This window comes from Lacerta agilis, chromosome 4 (genome assembly GCF_009819535.1).
Source record: "Lacerta agilis isolate rLacAgi1 chromosome 4, rLacAgi1.pri, whole genome shotgun sequence".
NCBI classification, from domain to species: Eukaryota; Metazoa; Chordata; class Lepidosauria; order Squamata; family Lacertidae; genus Lacerta; species Lacerta agilis.
Window position 1 is genome coordinate 2,496,171 of NC_046315.1, and position 27,738 is coordinate 2,523,908.

The 27,738-nt window shown below is 44.9% G+C and overlaps 1 pseudogene; it reads left to right on the forward strand.

The window, feature by feature from the left end:
- The window catches only part of LOC117044872, a 934,741-nt pseudogene that overhangs the window by 899,481 nt on the left and 7,522 nt on the right, over window positions 1-27,738 (forward strand).

The following is a 27,738-nucleotide window of genomic DNA, read 5'->3' on the forward strand; positions in this document are numbered from 1 at the left end:
AATACAAATGTGGACAGGTCCTTCTTTGTGGGCCTGACACATAAGTTTCTTTAAAGCAGGGTTTCCCAGACTTGGGTCCCCAGAAGCTCCTGGACTACAGTTCCCATTATCCTTCCTCATTGGTCCTGAGCCACCCTAGAGTGCCTGGAGGGCAGTGGCTGAGGAGGGAGCACAAGGTGAGCTCAAGGTCTGTGCTTGTTTTCTAGGGCTTCTGCCTCTGGGAATTGTGGGACTATCCAGGCCTGTGTGTGTGTTTGTTTCTGGCTGTGTGCTCTCCCTGAAGGGGCAGGGCTTCTATTGAGTCAGGTGACTGGCTGTGGGCGGAGCTAGTCAGTGCCTGGAGGGCAGCGGCGCGCGCCTATTGGCGCGCGCAGTTTGACCCATCTTTTAGACAAAGGGGAACTGGTCTCAAACGTTTTTTGGGACAGACCTAGGCTTCCTTTTGTCCTGACTTCAAGCTTTTCAGGATGGAGGGTGAGGGGACAATTGTAGTCACCTGCAATTCCTGCGCAATGTTTGTCTTCTTGCCAAAGGATGTAGGCAGCTACACCTGCAGCAATTGCAAGTTGGTTGCCCTACTACAGGCATAGGCAACCTTCGGCTCTCCAGATGTTTTGGCCTACAACTCCCATGATCCCTAGCTAACAGGACCAGTGGTCAGTGATGATGGGAATTGTAGTCTGAAACATCTGGAGAGCCGAAGGTTGCCTATGCCTGCCCTACTAGAAGACAAGGTCCAGCAACTTGAGGCCCGTATATCTATGCTTCAGAAAATTAAGGAACCGGAGCTTTTCATGGATGCAGCAGAGCACACTGTCTGCACCAGTGGGGAGTCAGGGCACATCCCTGATGAGGAGGACAGTTCCCCAACACAGGAGCCAGATGTATGGAGGAACGTGACTCATAGAAGTAGAAATCCCAGGGATCACTCTGAGTGTGTAGAACTACACAATCGGTTTGAAGTGCTCTCCCTTAATATGGAAGATGAAGAACAGACTCCAGTGGAGGATCTCTCCCTCATCACAGTTGATGAGGAATATGAAGACAAGCAGCACAGTCAGTCCTCTGGAAATGTGCCAGTGACCTTGGAAGCACATGGAAGAATCCCAACCAAGCCTAAGAGGAGGCGTGTTGTGGTGATAGGGGATTCCCTACTGAGGGGTACAGAAGCAGTGATCTGTGGTCCTGACAAGACGTCTCGAGAGGTGTGCTGTCTCCCCGGAGCCAAGATCTAAGATGTAACAGAGCGGCTGCAAGGAATCATAAAACCCACTGACAAATACCCCTTCCTTTTGGTCCATGTGGGAACCAATGACACTGCAAGCCATAACTTCCAGAAGATCAAAAGTGATTATGAGGCTCTGGGCAGGAAGTTGAAGCAATTAAATGCACAAATTGTCATCTCAACTGTCCTCCCAGTTGAACGCCATGGCCCAGAGAGAGAGAGAAAATTAGGGGAATTGAACACCTGGCTTCGCAAATGGTGCCAGCAGGAACGGTTTGGATTCTTAGATCACGGTCTGAAGTTTCTTGAAGATGGACTGCTGGCAGGTGATAGGCTGCACCTCACAAAGGTTGGGAGGAATGTTTTCGCCAACAATCTCAAAAACCTCATCAGGAGGGCTTTAAACTGACTTATGTGTGGGGGGGTGACAGTGGTCCTGAAGGAAGGAGCCTATCAAGTGCTGAAGATGATCATCCAAATCTCAAGGACCAAATGGAGCAAACAGCATGCAGACCTAGTGGTGGGAATAAAAAATCCTTAAATAAGAGACTAGGGGGAATGATCAATGGTCTTCAATGTCTGTATACTAATGCACAGAGCATGGGAAATAAACAAGATGAACTTGAGCTCTTGGTACAGCAAACTAAATACGACATAATAGGCATCACTGAAACCTGGTGGGATGAGTCTCATGATTGGAATGTAGTAATAGAGGGATACAATCTATTTCCAAGAAATAGACCAAACAGGAAAGGAGGAGGAGTGGCGTTATATGTCAGGGATGTGTATACCTGTGAAGAGATCCAGGATTTAAAACTTCAAAGCCAAACTGAGAGTATCTGGGTCAAAATTAAGGGAGAGAAAAATAACAGTGATATCATTGTGGGAGTTTACTACAGATCCCCAAGCCAAACTGAGGACACAGATGATGCTTTCCTGGAACAGATGACCAAGCATTCAAAAGGAAGTGAGATAGTAGTAATGGGGGGTTTCAACTATCCTGATATTTGTTGGATGTCAAACTCAGCCAAGAGCACAAGGTCTAACAGATTCCTCACTGGCCTTGCAGACAATTTCATTGTCCAGAAAGTGGGAGAACCAACAAGAGGATCAGCCATTTTAGATCTGGTCTTAACCAATAGTGATGACTTGGTAAGTGGGGTAGAAGTGGCAGGATCATTAGGTGGGAGTGATCATGCTCTTCTGGAGTTTATTATACAGCGGAATGGAGCAACCAAGCATACTAAGACTCAAATTCTAGACTTTAAGAAAGCGGACTTCAGAAAATTTAGGGAAATGCTGGGTGTGATCCCATGGTCAGTAATACTAAAAGGGAAGGGAGTTCATGATGGATGGGAGTTTGTTAAAAGGGAGATATTAAAAGAACAACTTCAAGCAGTACCAATGAGACGAAAACATGGAAGGTGCCTAAAGAAGCCAGGGTGGCTATCTAAAGAACTTTTAACTGATTTAAGATTTAAAAGGGATATGTACAAAAAATGGAAAAAGGGGGAAATCACCAGAGAGGAATTCAAACAAATAGCCAGCACGTGTAGAGACAAAGTCAGAAAAGCTAAAGCACAGAATGAACTCAGGCTTGCTAGAGAGGTTAAAAGCAACAAAAAGGGCTTTTATGGGTATGTCCGTAGCAAAAGGAAGAATAAGGAAACAGTGGGGTCACTTAGAGGAGAAGATGGTGAAATGCAAACAGGAGATAGAGAAAGGGCAGAACTCCTCAATGCCTTCTTTGCCTCGGTCTTCTCCAAAAAAGAAAACAATGCCCAACCTGAAGAATATGGAGCAGATGATTCAGCAGGGGAAACACAGCCCAGAATAAGTAAGGAGGTAGTACAAGAATACTTGGCTGGTTTAATGTATTCAAGTCTCCAGGGCCAGATGAGCTACATCAAACAGTATTAAAAGAACTGGCAGAGGTGATTTCAGAACCACTGGCAGTAATCTTTGAGAATTCCTGGAGAACAGGCGAAGTACCAGCAGACTGGAGGAGGGCAAATGTTGTCCCTATTTTCAAAAAGAGGAAAAGAGAAGACCCAAACAATTACCGCCCAGTCAGCCTGACATCAATACCAGGAAAGATTCTAGAGCAGATCATTAAGCAAACGGTCTGTGAGCACCTAGAAAGGAACGCTGTGATAACTAAAAGTCAACATGGGTTTCTGAAAAACAAGTCATGTCAGACTAACCTGATCTCATTTTTTGACAGAATTACAAGCCTGGTAGATGAAGGGAACGCTGTGGATGTAGCCTATCTTGATTTCAGCAAGGCCTTTGACAAGGTGCCCCATGATGTTCTTGTAAAGAAGCTGGTAAAATGTGGGCTGGACAAGGCTACCATTCAGTGGATTTGTAACTGGCTGACTGACCGAACACAAAGGGTACTTATTAACGGCTCCTCTTCATCCTGGAGAGAAGTGACTAGTGGGGTGCCACAGGGTTCTGTCTTGGGCCCAGTCTTATTCAACATCTTTATCAATGACTTGGATGATGGGCTTGAGGGCATCCTGATCAAGTTTGCAGATGACACCAAATTGGGAGGGGTGGCTAATACCCCTGAGGACAGGATCACAATTCAAAATGACTTTAACAGATTAGAGAACTGGGCCAAAGCAAACAAGATGAATTTTAACAGGGATAAATGTAATGTACTACACTTGGGCAAAAAAAAATAAAAGGCACAAATACAGGATGGGTGACACCTGGCTTGAGAGCAGTACATGTGAAAAGGATCTAGGAGTCTTGGTAGACCACAAACTTGACATGAGTCAACAGTGTAATGCAGCAGCTAAAAAAGCCAACGCAATTCTGGGCTGCATCAATAGGAGTATAGCATCTAGATCAAGGGAAGTAATAGTACCACTGTATTCCGCTCTGGTCAGACCTCACCTGGAATACTGTGTCCAGTTCTGGGCACCACAGTTCAAGAAGGATACTGACAAGCTGGAACGTGTCCAGAGGAGGGCAACCAAAAGGGTCAAAGGCCTGGAAACAATGCCTTATGAGGAACGGCTTAGGGAGCTGGGTATGTTTAGCCTGGAGAAGAGAAGGATAAGGGGGGATATGATAGCCATGTTCAAATATATCAAAGGATGTCATATAGAGGAGGGTGAAAGGTTGTTTTCTGCTGCTCCAGAGAAGCGGACACGGGGCAATGGATTCAAACTACAAGAAAGAAGATTCCACCTAAACATTAGGAGGAACTTCCTGACAGTAAGAGCTGTTGGACAGTGGAGTTTGCTGCCAAGGAGTGTGGTGGAGTCTCCTTCTTTGGAGGTCTTTAAGCGGAGGCTTGACAGCCATCTGTCAGGAATGCTTGATGGTGTTTCCTGCTTGGCAGGGGGTTGGACTGGATGGCCCTTGGGGTCTCTTCCAACTCTAGGATTCTATGATTCTAGAGCCAGCTGCCTCGGCACGGATTTTGAAGTCGGCCAGCCCCAGCAGTCAGGGAGTCCTCAACTCCGCCTGCGTGACCAGCTCTGTCCGCTCAGGCAGGGAGACCATGGAGGGCAAAGGAAACAAGAAGCAGCCCTGCTAGGAGACCCCCCCTCAACCAGACCCCAACCCCAGAGTCTGTTCAGCCCTCTCCGCTTCTTGTAGCTGGAGTCTGTCTGGGCGCTGCCCTCCCAAGCCAGGTGGGAAAGGCCTGCCAAGCAGTGACTCCCAGCAAGAAAACCTGGGAGGTGAGTCTTGGGCAAAGAAGGGACAAGGGAGTTCCCTGTCTCCAAGGTGTGGGGCTTACCTTCTTTCAAATTGAGCTGTAAGCAGGCCAGGTCTGGACAAGCTACTGTCACCTGCAGAGGAAAGAAAAATCCGGTCAGATGATGCTATGAAACCCACCTTGGATGGGTGCAAGAGAGCACAGAAGCAGCCCCAAGCCATGAAGGAAGGGCCTCCCTCTGCTTTGGTCCCAATCCCTTTTCCCAGAGGGCCTCCCTGAGCCCTGGAGCCTCCTGGGCTGAGGTGGAAGGGCAGCATCAGGAAAGGGGGCAGGAAAAGCCTCTGGCCTCATCCTGGCCCCCAATATTCCAAGAAATGAATGCATGAAGGCAAACTACTTACTGTGAACTGGGGAAAGCTTTGGGCAAAGGGTAGCACTGCAGAGATGCTGCTAGCCGCCAGGTTTCTTGTCTCCCCGCTTTCTTCAACGGTGTAGCTTTGGAGATCCTGCAGGAGAGAAGAGCGTCTCAGAGTCAGGCCAACTCTTGGCCAAAGCTCTTTCTCCTCTCTTGGAAAAGGCTTCTGCTCCACTCTGGGCAACCCTAAAACCACCCTGATGTCATCAGGACACTTACATTGAGCAGCTGGAGGAGGGTGGCGGCATTGGGGTGGAGGAGGGTGGCAGCATTGGGGTGGAACTGACCCTTCAGATCCCATGGGAAAAGAGAGAAGAGAGGTTACGTCCAGTGTGGAATTACGTAAGAGCCACGCAGAGACAAGCTAAAGACAAAGGACCACCCTCCCTGTGTTGATGCTCCTCAGGCGCACAAAGAAGGCCCTCAAACATGCAGAGCAGAGGAGCGACGTCAGCTCCTTCCGGGGGGCAGTCGGAGGATGGCTCCGACCCCAAAGGCCTGGCTTGGCTTTCTACGGGATCGGCAGCCACATACCTTAAGCGGGCACAAGCCCTTCCCCAAAGCCCCCCACCTCACCATGGGGGTCCCTCACACCACTGGTCACTCACCAGAACGGCCTCCGCTCTCCGGTGCTTGGACACCTGAAGGATGTGGAGGCCTCTCTGGGCAGCTGTGTAACTGTTCCTCAGGAAGGGAGGGCTTCTCCACATCCGAGAGTGCAGAGTGGGGGGCAAGGAGGGCAGGTCTGAATCCCTGCTCTGGTTCTCTCCAATACTCACCCCTGGGGAGGGATGTGCAACCGCAGCACATCTGCAAAGAGAAGGACATGGGGACGGGTGAGTCCGTTCCTGAGCACCTGGCAAGGCTATTCCAAGAGTTTTCTCCTGGATTCCAAGTCCTACTAGATGGGCAGGACGGCCCAGGCCTTAGGGGCTAATCCTGGCCTCCTTCAACCAGAATGTGGCTCCCCAGGATAATGCAATGGCCAACATTGGGTTTCACTGCACCCTTTTAAAATTTAAATCTCAAAACAGATCGCAACTTTCAGAGCATTTGAATCACATGAGTGGAAAGACCACTGCCATTCACAGAAATAGGACTATACTTCCTTCCTTCTCCCACCTCTAAAGTAAACGTCAACGGAACAAAACCGCATCGACCCAAGTCTGCCTTCCTCCGCCAACCTCAACTTTGCTCTTCAAGCCAAAAGACAACACTTCCTCGTCCCGGGCGAAACCCCCTGGCCATTTATTCGTAGAACCGCCACCACGCCAGTGGCGTTTACCTCAGCGCAGTGCAGGGACTGTGGAAATTCCACCTTCCTCTTTCAAAAGGAGAACACTCACATGATCAATTTTAATAATTATTATTATTACTATTATTTATTTATACCCTGCACATGTGGCTGGGTTTCCCCAGTCACTCTGGGCGGCTTCCAACAAAATATTAAAATACAATACTTCATCAAATATTAAAAGCTTCCCTAAACATAATAACAACAACCATCCATTTTCAGTCCGTTGAATTAGCAATTAAGCATTTCTGGAAAGGGAAATGGCACACTTTTGTATATTAGCATAAAAAGCAGGCATAAGAAAGTATTACTCATTTATGATGAGAACTAGTGTTTTCAGCCCGTTAAAATAACGGGTGCTAGAACATATGTGGTGATTTTTTTTAAAAAAAACTCACTTTTTAAACATATTTCTTCTTTTTTGTGGGGGGGGGGGTTAGAAAGTGAGACGAGCGTCGCAACCCCATAGTTGCCTTTGACTGTACTTAACCGTCCAGGGGTCCTTTACCTTTATTATTATGATTTGAATGGCAGTGTCCATCATCTTGTGGTCGGGGGCAAGCACCCTCAAAGGGGGGGACAGGGACCTCGGCCCCCAAGAAGTTGGCTCCTATGATAACAACCCCAGCATACATGCTCAATAAGCAGCAGGCGTCGCACAACCTTCATGCAAACGCCACGGAGGCTCAATGAGCATTGAGCAGGTGGCTCCGAAGCGACCAAACGAAACGCATCTGGAATGTGGGAAACACATCTGGAATGTGGGAAGCACGCCAGCTGCCGTTTTGCTGCTTCACAAATCCCCTTCTCTCTCACACACACAAAAACACCCTGCCGAGCGGTTCTTTCTCTCCCCCCCCTTCCTTTACGGACGCTGGGCAACGTCCATGCACACCCAGGTGGGCTGCAGTCGCTTCGGCCTCTCCGCCAGCCCCTGGCTCGCCCTGCCTGCTGCTTCGCGCGCTCCCTCCTTGCCTCCCCTCCGGCCCAAGACCCTCCTCGGCTCCTCCCCGCGTCCAGAGCACCAGCCGCCTCTCAGTTTTCTCCCTGCAGGCGAAGGGAGAGAGCAGCGCCAGGCGAAACTCGGCCGGACCGAGATCATAGCTGTCAAGTTTCGGATTTGAAAATAAGGGATCATCACCCTCACCTGTTCCAGGGACAGTCTACGGTTCTCAGGGACAGTCCACGCCGTGGTAATCCCCCCAGGCTACAAATTAATTTACACCAGGCTACACACCATCATCTTTCCCCACATTCATACATGGGATTTGACTGGAGTAACACATGACTGGAAAGGTTTGCAGTTCCACAAACATAGATGTGCACTGCCTCGAAATAAAAAGTAAACAAAAGAAGGCTCACTAGGGGGGCATTGTTAAAAAAAAGTCAGCTTTGTAACCAGAGGTTCAACTGAATTGAATCTGAATCACATGCACCACAAGGCCTATGCAGCCTCAACTTTAGTTGGCTCCAGGCCTGGCTTTGCAGCAGCACATGCAACAAAATGGCATCAAGTGTTCAAAAAAAAAACCTCAGCTTGCATTAACTAGACCTAGACACACACACACACACACACAAGATGCACAACTATCTACCATATCAATATTGCCTAAAATCACTTCTGTTAAGGAAGTGGCCTTTTAAGAGAAATTTCCCAGGAATCTGGCATTTAACTTGTTGGAAGTTGTTTTTCCTTTGAGATGGTAATTACTTAATTCCTGAGGCAATGGGAAGGTTTTTTCCACCTCCTCCCTTCTTGCAGAGAAACACCTTGAAATTCTTATAGCAACACAAAGGAGACATAACACCCTGCAAGCAAATGCAGCAAGCCAAACTAAATTAAATGCAAAATCACAGGCAACTAAGAAAAAGAGTAGACTGTGGAACTTAACAAAATGCTAGGTTTATTAGGAAAAACCACTGAGAAAAATCAAGGAAAGTATGATGAAATTATAAAATAATACACTAAAGCTGCAAAGCTTATGGCCCTTCAGTCTTGTAAGGCTAAGGCTGCTATGCAGGGCTGCAGCAAGCCAGCAGCATCCAAGGTAAACAAAGAGTTGTGCACATGGAGCAAAATGGTCCTCATAAACACAAATCAGGGAACACAAATCTAGGAACAGGTAGGTAGCCATTGGTCTGCCATAGTTGAAACAAACAAACAAACAAAAAATCCTTCCAGTAGCACCTTAGGTAAAGGTAAAGGGACCCCTGACCATCAGGTCCAGTCGTGTCCGACTCTGGGGTTGCGGCGCTCATCTCGCTCTATAGGCCGAGGGAGCCGGCGTTTGTCCGTAGACAGCTTCCGGGTCATGTGGCCAGCATGACAAAGCTGCTTCTGGCGAACCAGGGCAGCGCACGGAAACGCCGTTTACCTTCCCGCTGGAGCAGTACCTATTTATCTACTTGCACTTTGACGTGCTTTGAACTGCTAGGTGGGCAGGAGCTGGGACCGAGCAACGGGAGCTCACCCCGTGGCAGGGATTCGAACTGCCGACCTTCTGATCAGCAAGCCCTAGGCTCAGTGGTTTAACCCACAGCGCCACCTGGGTCCTTAGAGACCAACAAATTTGTTCTTGGTATGAGCTTTGTGCATGCACAAAATAATGGTTTCTTTTAAAACCTCTAGAGACCAGGACACTGGACAAGGCAATCCCAATTGAAACCTTAAGCAGGGAGCAAGCAAACTTTTTTAAAGTGCACAAAAGCCAATTAAAAAAAATGTATTATTCTCAGGCCCGTCTTAGAGGGATCTGCCGCCCTGGCGCAGCGATCCCTCGGCGCCCCCAGCCTGCCGCCTCTCCGCCCACCTCCCTCCCGCGCTGGCCGCTGGCGGGCGGAGGATGAGGGGCGGGCGGGCGGGCGCTTGCGCACCGGCGGGAGGGCGGGCTGCAAGCCGGTCGCCCTCGCCTCCCAGAGCCCCAGCTGGAGTGCTGGAAGGTCGCGCAAAGCCCCGCGCCGCTTCAGCGCTCCAGCTGGGGCTCCGGGAGGCGAGGGCGGGCGGCTTACAGCCCGCCCGCCGGCCGGCGCGCGAGTGCCCGCCTGCCCGTGGGGGTGGGGGCGGGTTGGGGAGGGGGAGCCCGGTATGCCGGTGGGCTCGCGGGGGCGCCCCTGGGGCGCCCTGCGCCCTGGCGCGCCGCGCCACCGGCCTCTATGGATGAGACGGCTCTGATTATTCTGTCACTTAGCAAAGCCTCGGAATTCAGCCTGTGATCGGCCTCGTGGTTGTCCTGGCGACCCTCAACAACCCAGCAAAGGAGGAGACAACAGGAAGCACCCCCCACAGATACAAAACAGAGGGGTAGCAATGAAGATTCTGAATCCTCCGCCCTCCCGACAAGCAGGCTAACCTGAGCGACTGAGATCTGTGTTATCTCCGATCTATCTGCTACAGGAGGCACAACAGCTGTTTGAAAGTGCCGGCAGCCGGGAGAAGCAGGCAGGCAGCAAAGAGGAGGGCAGCCACGTGCTCCATGGAGCCCAATCGTCTTCTTGTCTGATCAGGAAGCAGCTGCTCAAAGGCAGCCAGGCTCCGCCCGCCAGCTAACCCTATTGGCTGGCTGAGGGGCTGATGCAGGGGGACGAATACAACCCCCTGTAAGCGCAGGGAAACGCTTCTGCTTGCTTTGAGGGTTTTTCTTTTATCTCCAAGTAGGCAAGGTCTTCACAGTCCCTGGCCAGCAGGGTAGGAGCCGCTTCCAATAAAAACGGGATTTTTAAGGGAAATAAAAAATAAGGGATAGGAGCAGGAAACACTTTAAAATACGTGAGATTCCCGGGAAAAACGTGATACTTGACAGCACTGACCGAGGTTCCCGCCAAAATGGTGCCCGGGCGGCGGGCGTTCTCGTGGGCTGTGCTGGCTGGAAACGGGCCTGGCGGCGGGTGCTGCCCCACACTTGGGAGAAGTGGGGCTTGGGGAGGCATTTTTGTGTGAAGGGGGAAAGAGGGCGGCGGGCACGCAGGATGATGCACCCCAAGGCAAGGGGGCCCACGCTGAGGCTGAGTGAAGCAGCAGCCCCTTCTTCATCGGCTTCCCGCCAGAATTCCCCAAGGCCGGCGGATGTCAGCCTCTCCTCGGCCTCTGGAGCGCCGACATTCGGATTCAACCGCCCCGCTTCAACTGCCGCTGCTGCTCCCGGCCGGATGTCTCTCCATCCATTCCCTGTGTCCCTGGGGCACATGCGCAGTAGCGGAAACCCAGAGACACAGGGACTGGACGCAGAGACACTTGCGTTTTATATATATAGATAGGATTTATTTATTTAGAACCTCGCTTGGTTCCTCCTTGGGAGCCAGTGCGATTGTTTCAGCAGTGCTCGAACTCAGGACCCGCTGCCTTGAGGGACATCTAAGAGCAGTTTGGCAGGGGAAAGGTCTCCCTTGGGAGGGGGTGGACTCTCCTTCCTTGGAGGTTTGTAAGCAGAGATGCTTTAGCTGAGATTCCTGCATTGCTGGGGGTTGGACTAGATGACCTTGGAATCCCCTCCTCTCTCTCCACTCCTGAATTCCTTGCTTCCTGCAAAGCCCTTTTCCCTGCAAGCTGTTCCTCTGGTTTCCAGACAAGGAAGGGAGATGCTCAGAGTCCAACCAAGAGCCTCACTCGCAATAGGATATCTGGGCATTGGCGTAGCCCCCTAAATCCATAAAAAATAATAATAAACTGAGGTTCTGCCAAGCGAGAGAGAGCTGAGCTGGGTGGACTCGGCTTTGCATCGTCATCAACATTTTATTTGCCCATCAGTCAGAAAACAAGGATTTATCCATACCAAGATTAAAACGACTAAGCATCTAAAGGAACATGACACTTAAGCCAGCAATAAGAAGTAGGTTATACATTTAGACCCATGTCAGTGCTGTAAATTTTAACCTTACGGTGCTTAAGGGCCAAATAAAATAAAATAAGGAATTTGGCCACCAAGGATGCTGTTGGTCCAGTAAAGTTATTCAGCAAAAACAAAACCTGTTTTTCTCTGTCTACAGGACTAGGTTGGGATAGCAGTGGGACTATAAATTTTTTGTCTAAGGTGTACATAAAATGGGCAGATCAGAAGAATATGCTCAGTTGACTTAACCACTCCCAAGGCACAGGGACAAAATCTCTTGGCATATGGGACTCCCCTGTACCTTCCCATCCAAACCGCCGATTCCAGCACATTAAACCTGGCAGCTGTGAAAAGCCTACGGTAGGTACTCCACGTAGTGGATTTCCACCAGATGAGGGGCTGGTGAAATCTGAAATATCTGGTCCCCCCCAAACATCCCAGGTTTCACAAGAGCAGTGTCCTCTTGTCTTGCAATGTCCCTCAATCTTTGAGAGATCACAGCTCTAGCTTGACTGAATGTCATGGATCCCAGGTAAAGATGTGACAATCCGCAAGCCTGCACTTCCATTTATAATCTCCTTTCCCCACGATGATGGGAAATCATCCCTCAGTATCAAGGGGGCGATGCCCACCGGGTTAAAACATAGCCAGAGTTTTACCTTTAAGGCTTGCCAACCCACCTCTAATCTCATGACCGGATCCTGAGGACGGCTCTAAGAAATCGTGACTGGATAGATTCCAATAAAGAAAATCCCTACATACGCCCAGGGAAATGCCCACCAACAGGAGAGGCAGGACTCAAGGCTTGGCAAGGGTTAAAGGGGACCGAGCTGCCTTCCTAGAGAGGACAGGAAGCAAGAGGGAGGGGGCCAGGTCCTCCAGAGCCCAGGCCCCTCCCTCTCCTGCAAGGGCTGCCTGGCTGTCCCCTCCTGGGATCTGGTGAGTGGGGAGGCGGTGGGGGTCCCAGGGCTGCAGCAGGGGAGGGGGCCAGCCTGGGGGGCCTGGTCTGCTCATGCAGGGGGAGGAGAGAGAGGGGCCTGCCAGGGAGGGGCCAGGTCTGCATCGCTCTCCTTCCGGGAGATCACAGGATCCCAAATGGCTCCCACGAAATCTCCCTTCTTCGAACAAAGGAGTCCCTAGGACTTTAACTGTGTGTGACTTCACTCAGCGTCATTGCACAACAGAGGAAACATGGGCAAAGGGTTTCCCAAAGCTGGACGAGGAAGGAAGGAAAGTGGGGAGAGAAAGGCCAGGAATAAAGAGAGGGATCCCAGCCCATAGTCTTGCTGCTCCACTGCAAACCAGTTTCCCAGTGTCTCCAAGGGCAGCTCCACACGGAGGCCACTGCAGCAATCCCCTCGCACCCAGAGCAGGGCATCCCAGGACCACATCCTCTCTCTCCCAAAGGGATTGTTGCTGGAAAAGCAGCCGGAAATGGGCGCTGCTACTCACTGAGCCTCCAGGGACCTTGGCATCAATGGCTGTGTTTGTGTGTTAAGCTATCTGACAGAATATTAATGCTAAAATACCTGCCTAAATCTCAGGGGAAGTGTCTTTGGCCTCACCCACTTGGCCCTCATGGGGTTGGCCAGATACATACCTGGCCCTCAGAGCAAAGAAAAAGGGACCCCACCCCAGGAGTCTGTCTTGAGAGCGGCAGAGAGTCCAAGTGCAAGAAAAGGAGACAGAAGCAGGGGAGTGGGGGTGGGGGTGGGGAGAACTCCTGAGGACCCCCGGGTGAGGACCCCACTAGACCCAAGCGTCCATTTCCCACAAGATACAAAGGATTCCCTTGTCAGTCAGTTCTGACTTCATGCATTGACTGGAAGGCAGCAGAAACCAGGTTGATTAATCTCACAGAAATGCCTTCATTTCCCTCCACATTTTGCATAGCTAGAAGGCTAGAGACTTATTTCTTCTCCTCCTCCTCCTCCTCCTCTTTCTTTTCAAAAAGATAGCTCATGGTCTGGGATGTGGTGCAGTCCAGCCCTGGTTCCCTCCAAGACTCATCCATGCTTGCTCAGGGAACCATTTCCCCCCCTGTCTTCCAGAGAGCACAGATGGATGAGCAAGACTCAGATGGCCCTGGAGCAGGAAGAGGCCATGCCATCCAAACTGGGAGCAGTGGGGGATTCTGGGAAAACCCAGTGCAGAAGATCATGGGTGAGGAGGACACCCTCCGCTCAGAGGTGCAGAGCCAGCAGTTGAGGCAGTTCTGCTGCCAGGAGACCAAAGGACCCCGAGAAGTTTGCAACCGACTCTACCACCTTGACCGTCAGTGGCTGAAGCCAGAAAGGCACACGAAAGCTGAGATGCTGGACCTGGTGATCTTGGAGCAGTTCCTGGCTGTCCTTCCCCCGGAGATGGAGAGCTGGGTGAGGGAATGCGGAGCGGAGACCAGTTCCCAGGCGGTGGCCCTGGCCGAAGGTTTCCTCCTGAGTCAGGCAGAGGAGAGAAAGCAGGTGAGAGAGACTTTCCTCTGGATACTCCAAAGGGGCTCCAAAGAGGACAGAGAACATCCCATAATGGTTTGCTGATGGCCCATCCGTTTTCTGGGAAACTATCCATGGAATGAGATCTCACACCCTTCAAGGCTTTGTCATTCTCTTTCTAATATTTCTCGCCATTCTCTGTCTTGAATCCTTGTTTCTTTTTCAGGGAAAGGATCATTTTGCAGAAATGGACCTGGATTCCTGTGAGGCAGAGAGGCCTCCGTTGGACACCAGAGAGAGGCCACTGGGTAAGGAGGAAGGTGGTTTTTCTCCGTTTGGTCTCATTCTGTTGCTTTTCCAACTCCTCTGAGGGTTCTTTTCATCTTGTTTTGGGGGGAAACAGTTGGGAACAAGGGTCCAGTGCAGGGGAGATGTATTTCTGCACAAGAAACATATGAAACGGGCACAAAAGTCCAAATTCTCTCAGCAGGTAAGGCTTTCTCAAAGGCCCATCTGTAGTTAGAGATGCCCTGTTTCAACTGTGAGAGAAGCAGGCACTCCTGACCTCCTGTTTACCTTTTTTCTCTTGCAGGTGACAGAATGATGCTGGCAAGATCTCCTGACCCGTCTTTTCATGGGGGCAGAAGGGAAGCAGTGGCTGTGGAGCCAGATCAGGTCAGGGGAAGCTGCCTTGTGGGGACAGAGCCCGAGGGATGGAGCAATTTCATGGACTGGTTGGGCACAGAGGAGTGGTGGGAGGAAGCAGCCGGAGAACCAGGAAAGGAAGATGGCTCAGAGCCCAAGAAGTGGAGGTGGAAGGATGGGCAGTCAGAAGCTGGAAGTGTCAGAAGCTGAAGGGGTAACAGGGCTTAGTGAGCTGGGAGACTCTGTGGCAGAATGCAGTGCAGAATCAGAGTCAGAAGAGGAAGGAGGCGAGTGGGAGGAGGGAGGTCGAGGGGCAGAGGTGAGTCAGGAAAAGCAGGAGCCACCGGTGGTTATCTCTCCTTTTGCCGGAAGCCACCCTCCCTGCTTGTCTCTCAGAGCCAGAAGACTCTAGCAGGAATCTCTGCTAGATCATCCAAGACAGATGGACATCCAAAATAGGCTTATTTTATTTCTAGATTGATCAGTGAATGCTAAAATTGGTTTGTAAGCAGTGGACAAATGAGAACAAATATTGGCCTGGATTCACCTAACTAGCCCCATCCGCTGCAAAATGGGGCCTGCCCCCCATTCCTCCCCCTCTCCATGCCCCCATGAACCCCTTGATTTTGACTCTAGGGCATTGGGAGGGAATTCCCCAGAACAGCTCAATGTGCAGCAAAGCAATCCTATTGAAACAACACCGCGATTTACAGGAAGGAAACAAGAGAGCATTGTGTAGCAGATCATATTTCTGCTTTCTCAGAGGAGGACATTTCCCTTTTTCTTTCAGGCTCCAGTGTGCTTTGAAGATGTCGCTGTTCGTTTCACTGATGAGGAGTGGGCATTGCTGGATCCTGACCAGAGAGCTCTGCATAAGGACGTCATGGAGGAGAATTGTGGGATCGTGGCCTCTCTTGGTAAGGCTCCCTGTGGGATCGTCATATCTGCCTGGAAATTCAAAAAATACCTTTATGTGACCAAACTCATATATTTTCACATTGCTCAACAGCGCCCCCTATAACACCTGGGAACCTAACACCCCCACAATAAACAGTAAATTACAGTTTTTTCTTTGAATAATCTTCCTCAGATTATTCCTTTTTCTACCACAATTCAGCTGGTCTGAACTGCCCAGGCCATCTTGAATGTCAGCTTCAGAATTGTTAGGAAAGATAAGTAGCTTCAGGTTTTCTGTTTTTGTTTTTGCTCCTGTCAGTCTTGGGTTGACCAAAGAGACGACTGACATTGGAGATGGAGGGGATGCCATGACTGGGCCAAACAAAATCCATCCCAGAGAAGAGCCAGGCTTATTGAATCTCAGGTAGTAGTAGCAGTGAGGAGGAGGATGATGATGATGATGATGATGATTGTAATAGATTGGTACCTTGGTTTACAAACTTAATCTTATCCGGAACAGAACTGTTTTTAAATCGAGGTACCACTGTGGTTATAATAATAATTTTTATTTATACCCCAGCCACTCTGGGCGGCTTCCAACACATATATAAACATGAAACATAAATAATAATAATCTGATCCCATATAAAAAGAACATTAACTTTGAAATGAACAACTTATACTGGTGGCCAAAATTGTGGAAACCTTTTGTGAAAAGTTTATTTCTGAGGTTTGATGGCTCATAACACCACTTTTGTATGGATTAATACCATAAAATTATATATTAATGGAAAGATAATTTAATGAAGAATGTAATGCAATAACTTTTATGAAGGAGTATTTATTAGAACAGCAGTCATAAAGAAAAAAATGTGAAACCTTTGGTAACCATTGGTAACCTTTAGCGTTAATTATGGCCTTCCACAGCCTTCCCATGAAGTGAACCAAGTTCTTAGTTGTGCAGCTGTAATAATATGAAACCAAGACTGAATTATTGCCTCTGTTAAATGGGCTTTATTGCTGGGTTGCTTCTGACTGACAAGTTTCATTAGTCGGCTCCATAGATTTTCGATAGGGTTAAAGTTTGGGCTATTCCCAGGGCATTCCAGCAGTGGAATAGGATTATCTTGAAAGCACCTTTTGCACACAGCAGCAACATGACATGGAACTGAATCCTGTTGAAATGGAATATGTGTGTGTGTGTGTGTGTGTGTGTGTGTGCTTCAGTTTCTGGGAAAAGATCACCTGCTGAATGGTTCAGTTTGAGCTCAAGTATTCCATTAATACATTGGGGGGCATTTACATCCCCATAAATGGCGCAAATTCTGCCCACACCTTTTGCTGCCATACAACCCCAGATCCTCACACTATCTGGGTGTTTCACAGTCGGTGTAATGCAAATAGGATGTAAATCTTCTCTTATTCTCCTCGCATATTTCATGCCATCACTACCAAGCACAGAGATTTTGCGTCTCATCGCTCCAAATAACCCAGTCCCATTGTTCCACTGTCCAGTTAACATGGGTTTTTCCTTTGAATTCTTACATTTAGACCAGTCCTTGCACTCAACTTCACATTACATTGTGCCACGTCATCTTGTATACATCCAGGTGATTTTCTTCTGTCATGTAGGGACAATCTTTCCATTCTTCGATCGTCACAAGAACAAGGGCGACAATGACAAAATCCCCAGAGAGGAGAAGCCACGTAAAAATTTGGAGTATGGAGAAAGCTGCAGTCAGAGCTCCCATTCCACTTCCCATCAACAAAATCTCATTGGAAGGAAACTCTATCAATGCATGGAATGTGGAAAGAGCTTCAGTCAGAGCTCCTCTCTCACTAAGCATCAGAGAATTCATACAGGGGAGAAACCATATCAGTGTGTGGAATGTGGAAAGAGCTTCAGTCAGAGCTCCTCTCTCACTAAGCATCAGAGAATTCATACAGGGGAGAAACCATATCAATGTGTGGAATGTGGAAAGAGCTTCCGTTTCAGCACCGATCTCACTTCACATCAGAGAATTCATACAGGGGAGAAACCCTACCAGTGTTTGGAATGTGGAAAGACCTTCAGTCAGAGCTCCTCTCTCACTAAGCATCAGAGAATTCATACAGGGGAGAAACCATATCAATGTGTGGAATGTGGAAAGAGCTTCCGTTTGAGCACCGATCTCACTTCACATCAAAGAATTCATACAGGGGAGAAACCCTATCAGTGTTTGGAATGTGGAAAGAGCTTCAGTCAGAGCTCCAATCTCACTTTCCATAAAAGAATTCATACAGGGGAGAAACCCCATCAGTGTTTGGAATGTGGAAAGAACTTCAGTTTGAGGTCTTCTCTCACTTCCCATCAAAGAATTCATACAGGGGAGAAACCATATCAGTGTGTGGAATGTGGAAAGAGCTTCAGTCAGAGCTCCAATCTCACTTTCCATCAAAGAATTCATACAGGGGAGAAACCATATCAGTGTGTGGAATGTGGAAAGAGCTTCAGTCAGAACTCGAAACTCACATCCCATAAAAGAATCCATACAGGGGAGAAACCCTATTAGTGCATGGAATGTGGAAAGAGCTTCAGTGATAGCTCCTCTCTCACCTACCATCAAATAATTCATACAGGGGAGAAACCCTATCATTGTGTGCAATGTGGAAAGAACTTCAGGAAAAACTCCATACTCACTTCCCATCAAAGAATTCATAGAATCATAGAATCCTAGAGTTGGAAGAGACCCCAAGGGCCATCCAGTCCAACCCCCTGCCAAGCAGGAAACACCATCAAGCATTCCTGACAGATGGCTGTCAAGCCTCTGCTTAAAGACCTCCAAAGAAGGAGACTCCACCACACTCCTTGGCAGCAAATTCCACTGTCCAACAGCTCTTACTGTCAGGAAGTCCTTCGTAATGTTTAGGTGGAATCTTCTTTCTTGTAGTTTGAATCCTTTGCTCCGTGTCTGCTTCTCTGGAGCAGCAGAAAACAACCTTTCTCCCTCCTCTATATGACATCCTTTGATATATTTGAACATGGCTATCATATCACCCCTTAACCTTCTCTTCTCCAGGCTAAACATACCCAGCTCCCTAAGCTGTTCCTCATAAGGCATCTTTTCCAGGCCTTGGACCATTTTGGTTGCCCTCTTCTGGACACCTTCCAGCTTGTCAGTATCCTTCTTGAACTGTGGTGCCCAGAACTGGACACAGTATTCCAGGTGAGGTCTGACCAGAGCGGAATACAGTGGTACTATTACTTCCCTTGATCTAGATGTTAAACTCCTATTGATGCAGCCCAGAATTGCATTGGCTTTTTTTAGCTGCTGCATCGCACTGTTGACTCATGTCAAGTTTATGGTTTACCAAGACTCCTAGATCCTTTTCACATGTACTGCTCTCAAGCCAGGTGTCTCCCATCCTGTATTTGTGCCTTTCATTTCTCCCCCCCCCCCAAGTGTAGTATTTTACATTTCTCCTTGTTAAAATTCATCTTGTTTGCTTTGGCCCAGTTGTCTAATCTGTTAAGGTCATTTTGAAGTGTGATAAAGAATATCATGGGGCACCTTGTCAAAGGCATTGCTGAAATCAAGATAGGCTACATCCACTGCATTTCCTTCATCTACCAGGCTTGTAATTCTGTCAAAAAATGAGATCAGGTTAGTCTGAAATGACTTATTTTTCAGAAACCCATGCTGACTTTTAGTTATCACAGCGTTCCTTTCTAGGTGCTCACAGACCGTTTGCTTAATGATCTGCTCTAGAATCATTTTATTTTATTATTAACTTTATTGCATCAATACAGAAGAAAAAGAAAAAAACCATTAAAATAGAAACATTAAGTAAAGAAAAATAAAATTTGAAAGTAACAGGTTGAATTCTTCCTTAAGTAAAACCTCAAGATACATACAAATAATACAATCCAATATACCTAAATTAAAAATAATACAAAACCCACATAATAACATCCAATTCAATATTCAATATTCATATAAATCAATTTCTACTAACCTTTAGCAATACTTCTTTCTTCCATTCTTCTGTCCATTCTTATCTATTTCTTTTATATATTATCTCCTCCTCCCTCATGTCTTCCATTTGTCATCATCCCAGGAAATCGATCTATCTGTTTTTTTACTACTCTGATACTCTTTATAATCCCTCTATTCTATTTCCTTCTATCTTTCCTTTTTAACTTTTATTCACAATACAGAGTGTCTAGAAATGGAGCCAGCATTTCACAGTGGGGCATTGCTTTTTCAGGTATTCTCCAAATTTCCCCCAATCTTGTTTGAATTTTTGATCACTACTTCCTCTAATTTTATCAGTTAATTTAGCCAGATCAATATAATTAAATAATTTTTCTTGCCAATCTTTAATTCCCGGCATTTCTTTCTTTTTCCAATATTGGGCTATCAAAGTTCTAGCCGCAGCTGTAGCGTAGTGGAAAAGTTTTTCATTTTGTTTGTTTATTTCTCAATCCAAAATTCCCAATAAAAATAATTCCTGATTTTTCTTTATTTCATCATTTTTTAAATTTCTTCTAAAACCTGGCTCCAAAATTTTTGAATCACCCCGCAATGCCACCACATGTGTAAGAAGGTCCCCTCTTCCTTTTGACATTTCCAGCAAGAGTTGCTTTTTGTTTTATACATTTTATGTATTTTACTTGGTGTCATATACCACCTGTAGAACATCTTAATCATGTTTTCCCTAATCCCCTCCGCTGCTGTAAACTTCCACGATTCTTTCCACAGTCTTTCCCATTTTTCCAATTCAATTATCTTCCCCAAGTCTCTCGCCCATTTAATCATAGTTTCTTTGACCTCCCATTCCAGTAATATGTTGTACATGTTTGATATTACTTTGTTTCTGCTTTGTAACAGGTGTTTTTCTAATAAAGAAGGTTCATTTAAAAACCCTTTTTGTGTCCTGTCTTGATTGAATTTACTATTTATTTGATGGTATTGGATCCAACCCGTTAAAAAGTGTTTGATATCATTATACTCTTTTATTTTTAATTTCCCGTCGTTTTGTTCTATCAGATCCTTATATTTGCCCCAATTTCCATTTGAATTTATTTTTTTAACTGTAATTATTTCGATTGGGTATATCCATTTAGGTGTTTTAGGTTCCAATAGTCTTTTGTGTTTTTCCTAAATTTTCAATAGAGACTTTTAAATGATATGGTTATTGAACCCTCTATGTGCTTTAAGTTTATTCTCCACCAGGTATGCGTGCCAGCCAAATTTGTTCTCGAATCCCTCAAGGTCTAGCAATTCATGATTTTCTAGTAATATCCACTCTTTTAGCCATAAAAAACCTGCCGCATCATGATAGAGCTCTAAATCAGGTAATGCCAAACCAACTCTGTCCTTGATATCAATTAATAATTTATATTTAAATCTTGCAGGCTTGTAATTCCAAATAAATTTAGTCACTTCTTTCTTCCATTGTTTAAAGATGGTTGTGCACGTTCCTAGTATTGGTATCATTTGAAACAGGAACAGCATTTTTGGAAGGATGTTCATCTTTATAGTTGCAATTCTACCTAGGAGGGATAAATTTGATCTGTTCCAAGTATCTAGTTCATTCTTTATTTCCTTCCATGCCTTAATATAGTTGTCTTTAAATAAATTATTTGTATTGTTAGTAATCCAAATTCCCTAATATTTTGTTTTGCTTATCACTTTCAATCCTACCTATTTTTGCAATCTCTCAATTTCTTCTTTTGTCAATGTTTTGGTCAAGATATTAGTTTTGTTCTTATTTAAACTAAGGCCAGCCAGACTTCCATATTCTTCTACTCTCTTTATACTTTGTTTAATACTTTCTATTGGTTCTTCTACCATAATAATGACATCATCAGCAAAAGCTTTGATCTTGTGAACATCTCTTCCATTCTTAATACCTTTGATTTTGTCATCATTTCGCATATTTTCCAATAGAAATTCCAAACTTAATATAAAAAGTAATGGAGATAAAGGGCAACCCTGTCTGGTACCTCTTTGTATCTTTCTTTCCCGTTATTTCACTATTTATTATAAGTTTTGCTCTTTGATTTTTATATATTGCCTCAACTGCATTTAAGAAATTTTTACCAAATCCTAATAATCCTACTGCACCTTTGAGAAATGGCCATGAAACTCTTATCAAAGGCTTTCTCTGCATCCAATAATAGAAGAGCCGCTTTTTTCTCTTTCTTCACACTCAGGTACTCCAAAACATCAATGACATTCCTCATATTGCTATGCATGTGTCTATTTGGCAGAAAGCCCGTCTGGTCCTTATTTATCTTATCCCCCAATATTTTCTTTAACTGATTTGCCATAATTCCAGTGAATAATTTATAATCATTATTTAAAAGGGAAATTGGTCTAAAGTTTTTAACCTGATTGTTGTCTGTTCCTTGCTTGGGGATAACTGAAATAAGTGCTTCTTCCCACGATTTTGGAATAATCCCTTTGTCATAGATTCCATTCATAACCATCCTCAAAGGTTCTTTTAATGTGTGTCTCTTGTAAACATATTATGTCTAATTTTTTCTTTCTTAACAGATGTTCCACCCAGTTCCTTTTTACCTTATTGTTCATTCCATTTACATTCCAAGTAATAACTTTCAGGTCCATTTCTATTAATTGAATGTTTATTAGTGTATAATGCTAGATCAATTCTCTGGAATTCAAAGTTTGTTACTAAAGGTTGTCAGTACCAAAACAGAAAGAAAAAGCACTTAAAAGAAAAAAAAGGAAAAAAAGGTTATCGCATATATGTCACTTACATTTGGTATATGTAACAATCAGATTAAAATTATCCTATTATAAAATTTTCCTCTCTCTCTGCAGAACTAATATTATATTCCTTTTATAGTGGCTTACTAGACCTGGAAGGTGTGGACAACAGGTTTGGTTGGCATTCATATTTATTTTATGAAAAGGTGAAGGTCCACAAGGGGTTTCTTAACCATCTAATCAGGAAATCGTTATATTTAATTTGGACCAAATTTAAAAATGCAATTGAACTGAAAATACCGCTGTGGACCTCACCAATAGATGTAATAACAATTAAAAAAGTAAATATGGAAGGAGGAAGAGCCACATACCAAATGTTGTTAGAAGAAAAACAGAATGAACTACACCTGAAAAAATATGAAGAAATTAAGGAACACCTCACGGATTGGTTGCAATATTTTCAAATTTATCAAAGATTTGCGATTGATAAAAAAAATTGGCATAGCGAAGGAAAAATCTAAATTTGAAAAAGAGGTCCTCCAAAGCAAAGGGAAATTTATTTCGCGTATATATAACATACTTTTGGAATGGGAACTTAAAGGGGAGGAAGTAAAATCAGTAATGGTGAGATGGGCCCAGGATTTAGGTTACAATATAATGATGGAACAATGGGAGAGATTGTGGCAGGAGGATATTAAATTCACTGCCTGTTACAGCCTTAGAGAAAACACCTTAAAAATGATGTATAGATGGCACCAGACACCAGAAAAACTAGCCAAAATGTATAGAAATAGATCCCCTTTGTGCTGGAGGTGCAATAAAGAAATCGGGTCATATAAACACATGTGGTGGACGTGTCCTGTTATATCTGATTATTGGAATGCTGTATATGAAGAGCATAAAAAACTGTTAAAGTATACATTCAAAAAAAGACCAGAAATGTTCTTATTAAGTATCTTGCCGGAAGAGATTAAAAAAACGGAGAGAGTACTATGTTTGTATGGTATAACAGCGGCTAGAATGCTAGTGGCCAGGAACTGGAAGAATCCAGTTGCACCAACTATAACGGACTGGCAAAACTTAATGATAGAATATTTGCAACTAGCTAAAACAACAAGCAAAGTTAGGAAACAGATGACCCAGGAAGTTTGGAAGGAGTGGAGGATATTTAAAGAATACTTAAGGAATAGCGGTATAAGTGGAATCCTAATGGCAGATGCTGACAACCTTTTAAAGTAATTAATAGAGACTTAAGGATGGAAAAATATGATTTGTTAATGAAATATATAACTGTACGTGACATAAATATAATAGTTTAATATGCAATAAGGATAATTGGACGTACAAGAATTTATTTGTAAATAAGAAAAGAAAAGGATGTTTACTTTGTGTGTTTATGTTTGTGTATATGTGTATTTGTGTTTGTATCTGTACTTTTTTTAAATAATAAAGAGAGATATTAAAAAAAAAATAGTGGCTTACTTATTATTGCTGGTCCTCTTCGCCCTCTATCTCTTCCTCGTCTTTCTTATCTCCCTTCTGTCCTTTATTCCCTTCTATTTTCCCCTCCCACATTGATTTCTCAAATTTTCTCCAAAACCTTTCTGTTTCTAGTTCCGTGGTTACTCTTATCTTTGTCTTGTTATACATAAAGGAGACCCCTTCCGGAAACTCCCATTTAAAATGGATATTATTTCTCATCAACACATCAGTCAGAGTTTTATATTTCGATCTTTTCCTCAGCAGTCTTGGTGGAACCTCTCGCTTGATGACAATCTCTATCATCTATCTTAAATTTTTGATATTTTTTCCTTTGCATTATTTTATCTCTCAAGATTCTAGAGTTCAGAAAGACTAAACAATCCCCTGGCCATCTGCTAGCTCGTGTGTGTCTTGGTTTCAGTCTGAATGCTCTATCAATACATATAGACACGTCCTCCTCTTGCAGTTGCATCCATTCTGCCAGCCCTTTAATATGTTCTCCACATTTTCTTCCTGACTTTCTTTAAGACCTCTAAATCTCAGAGTCAGTTCATTTTGCCTAAGTTCTTGCATAGCGATCGCGTCCCATGTTCATTCCTGTATATCTTTCAACATTTGTAGCTCTTCCATTGCTTTTTCTTGACTCCTGTTTTCTCTACAATCATCTGATATTTTCTTCACCACTTCTTCTTGCTTATTTATTTTTATTGTCAGGTTCTGTGATTTCGTCTCCATCTCTTGATCTTTCTTTTGCAGTTCTTCATATTGTTTATTTAGGTCCACTATCGCTTGGGAATTTTGTTCAATCATTTTCAAATTTTGCTCAATTTTATTTTCCATTTTGTCTAATTTCACATTTATGGAATCCATTTTATCACCTAATTCTGCCCCAAAATCAGCTTCTTTATCTCACTAATTTTCCACTTCCATATTTGATGGGCATCTTTGAGTGGTCGCTGGGGTACTGATATTATGGTTCTTAGACTTTTTATTGTCCTTTTCCATTTTTCTTTACTATCTATTCACTTCTCCAAATATCTATTTTTATAGTCATTTTATAGTCGTTTTATTCTGCTTTGTTTTATTCCTTTTGAGGGGATGGGTAATGGTTCTTTTCAATGGGAGAGGTTTGTCTATATATTTAAAATCTCATCTTTTCCTTTCCCCCCTTTATTTTTTGTTAGTTTGCCTGTTGACTCTCAGCCTTTTTCCTTTTTTCGCCCAGCTGGAGACCCCCTCACCCACTCCTACTCACTCAGCACAGATCCTCAAGCTGTCGTCTTTACACCTCGTCCTTTCCCCGACATTGCAGGTACATCCAGACTCGGCGTGCTGGGGTGGGTGGTGAGCTCTAAGTTCTAGGTCTCCCGTTTTAGTTCTCTCTCATATATTTATTTCTGTATTGCTTTTTTGTAGTAAAAAGGCTCTCCAGTATTCAGACAAGTTCCTTCATATATAAGTCCTTGTTAACTCCCTTGGCTTATTTCAGTTTAATATCGAAGCTGCAAGGGTTATTGTGGTTCAATATTCGAGACGACAATAATTTATTGTTGATTTATAAGGCTTATAGTATTAGCTCCGCTCTGGGTTTGCTTTCTTGTCTCCTGAAAACCCAGCTGCTGAGCTACGCCTTTGTCTCGAGCCTTTTCTTACAGAGGGTTGGGTTACGTGATTGCGCCGGGGTTTCTCTATCGATCTTTTTTGTGATATTAGTGAGAAACCTGGTCTGAACAAAGACATTGGATTCTTATCTCATTATACATAACAAAGCTATCTTTAGCCATCTCACCCCTTGCCTTTCCCTGCAAGACTTAATTGCAGCCGTTAAGAGTCGTCAACAGGTTTTCCACACCTATCAGCTGATCACCTATTCCCACCACCCTTTTGAGTAATACCCCTCCCCACTCCCTCACTATATTTAAGGATCTGGTGACTTCTGTTTCAGTGTATCTGAAGAAGTGTGCATGCGAACGAAAGCTCATACCAAGAACAAACACAGTTGGTCTCTAAGGTGCTACTGAAAAGAATTTTCTATTTTGTTTCAACTATGGCAGACCAACACGGCTACCCACCTGTAACTTGTGATATTATTGTTCTTCTTACCCCTCTTCACGGCGATGTTCCTTGCCCCCTGAGCTCAGGAATTTTCCTCCGTGAGCTTATGTTCGTTGCCTCCAAAACTTCTTTCCCTCTGTGGATAGACTGCCCGAGTCACAACCCTGGCAGTTTTAGACCTGGCTGCAGGAGTGGCCAAACCGGAATCCGATCTCTTTTCAGTTTATTGCTCTGCTCTAGAATCTTTCCTGGTATTGATGTCAGGCTGACTGGGCGGTAATTGTTTGGGTCCTCTCTTTTCCCCTTTTTGAAAATAGGGACAACATTTGCCCTCCTCCAGTCTGCTGGTACTTCGCCTGTTCTCCAGGAATTCTCAAAGATTACTGCCAGTGGTTCTGAAATCACCTCTGCCAGTTCTTTTAATACTGTTTGATGTAGCTCATCTGGCCCTGGAGACTTGAATACATTAAACTAGCCAAGTATTCTTGTACTACCTCCTTACTTATTCTGGGCTGTGTTTCCCCTGCTGAATCATCTGCTCCATATTCTTAGGTTGGGCATTGTTTTCTTTTTTGGAGAAGAATGAGGCAAAGAAGGCATCGAGGAGTTCTGCACTTTCTCTTTCTCCTATTCGCATTTCACAATCTTCTCCTCTAAGTGACCCCACTGTTTCCTTGTTCTTCCTTTTGCTACGGACATACCCATAAAAGCCCTTTTTATTGCTTTTAACCTCTCTAGCAAGCCTGAGTTCATTCTGTGCTTTAGCTTTTCTGACTTTGTCTCTACACTTGCTGGCTATTTGTTTAAATTCCTCTCTGGTGATTTCCCCCTTTTTCCATTTTTTGTACATATCCCTTTTAAATCTTAAATCAGTTAAAAGTTCTTTAGATAGCCACCCTGGTACTGTTTAAAGTTGTGCTTTTGTAATCTCCCTTTTAACAGACTCCCATCCATCATGAACTCCCTTCCCGTTTAGTATTAATGACCATGGATTTCTTAAAGTCTAGAATTTGAGTCTTAGTATGCTTGGTTGCTCCTTTCCGCTGTATAATAAACTCCAGAAGAGCATGATCACTCCCACTTAATGATCCTGCCACTTCTACCCCACTTACCAAGTCATCACTATTGGTTAGGACCAGATCTAAAATGGCTGATCCTCTTGTTGCTTCTCCCACTTTCTGGACAATGAAATTGTCTGCAAGGCCAGTGAGGAATCTGTTCGACCTTATGCTCTTGGCTGCGTTTGACATCCAACAAATATCAGGGTAGTTGAAACCCCCCCATTACTACTATCTCACTTCCTTTTGAATGCTTGGTCATCTGTTCCAGGAAAGCATCATCTGTGTCCTCAGTTTGGCTTGGGGATCTGTAGTAAACTCCCTCAATGAGATCACTGTTATTTTTCTGTTATTTTTCTCTCCCTTAATTTTGACCCACATACTCTCAGTTTGGCTTTAAAGTTTTAAATCCTGGATCTCTTCACAGGTATACACATCCCTGACATATAACGCCACTCCTCCTCCTTTCCTGTTTGATCTATTTTTCTGAAATAGATTGTATCCCTCTGTTACTACATTCCAATCATGAGACTTATCCCACCAGGTTTCAGTGATTCCTATTATGTCGTATTTAGTTTGCTGTACCAAGAGATCGTGAAAGATACAGGAAATTGAATGCAGATTGCCTGTCTAAACGAGCAATGCAAAGAAATAGAGGAAAATAACAGAATGGGAAAAACCAGAGATTTGTTCAAGAAAATTGGAGATATGAAAGGAACATTTCATACAAAGATTACCACAATTAAGGACAAAAGTGGAAAGGACCTAACAGAAGCAGAAGACATCAAGAAGAGGTGGCAAGAATACACAGAGGAATTATACCAGAAAGATATGGAGGTCTCATACACCCCAGGTAATGTGGTTGCTGACCTTGAGCCAGACATCCTGGAGAGTGAAGTCAAATGGGCCTTAGAAAGCCTTGCTAACAAGGCCAGTGTAAGTGATGATATTCCAGCTGAACTATTTAAAATTTTAAAAGAGGATGCTGTTAAGGTGCTACACTCCATATGCGAGCAA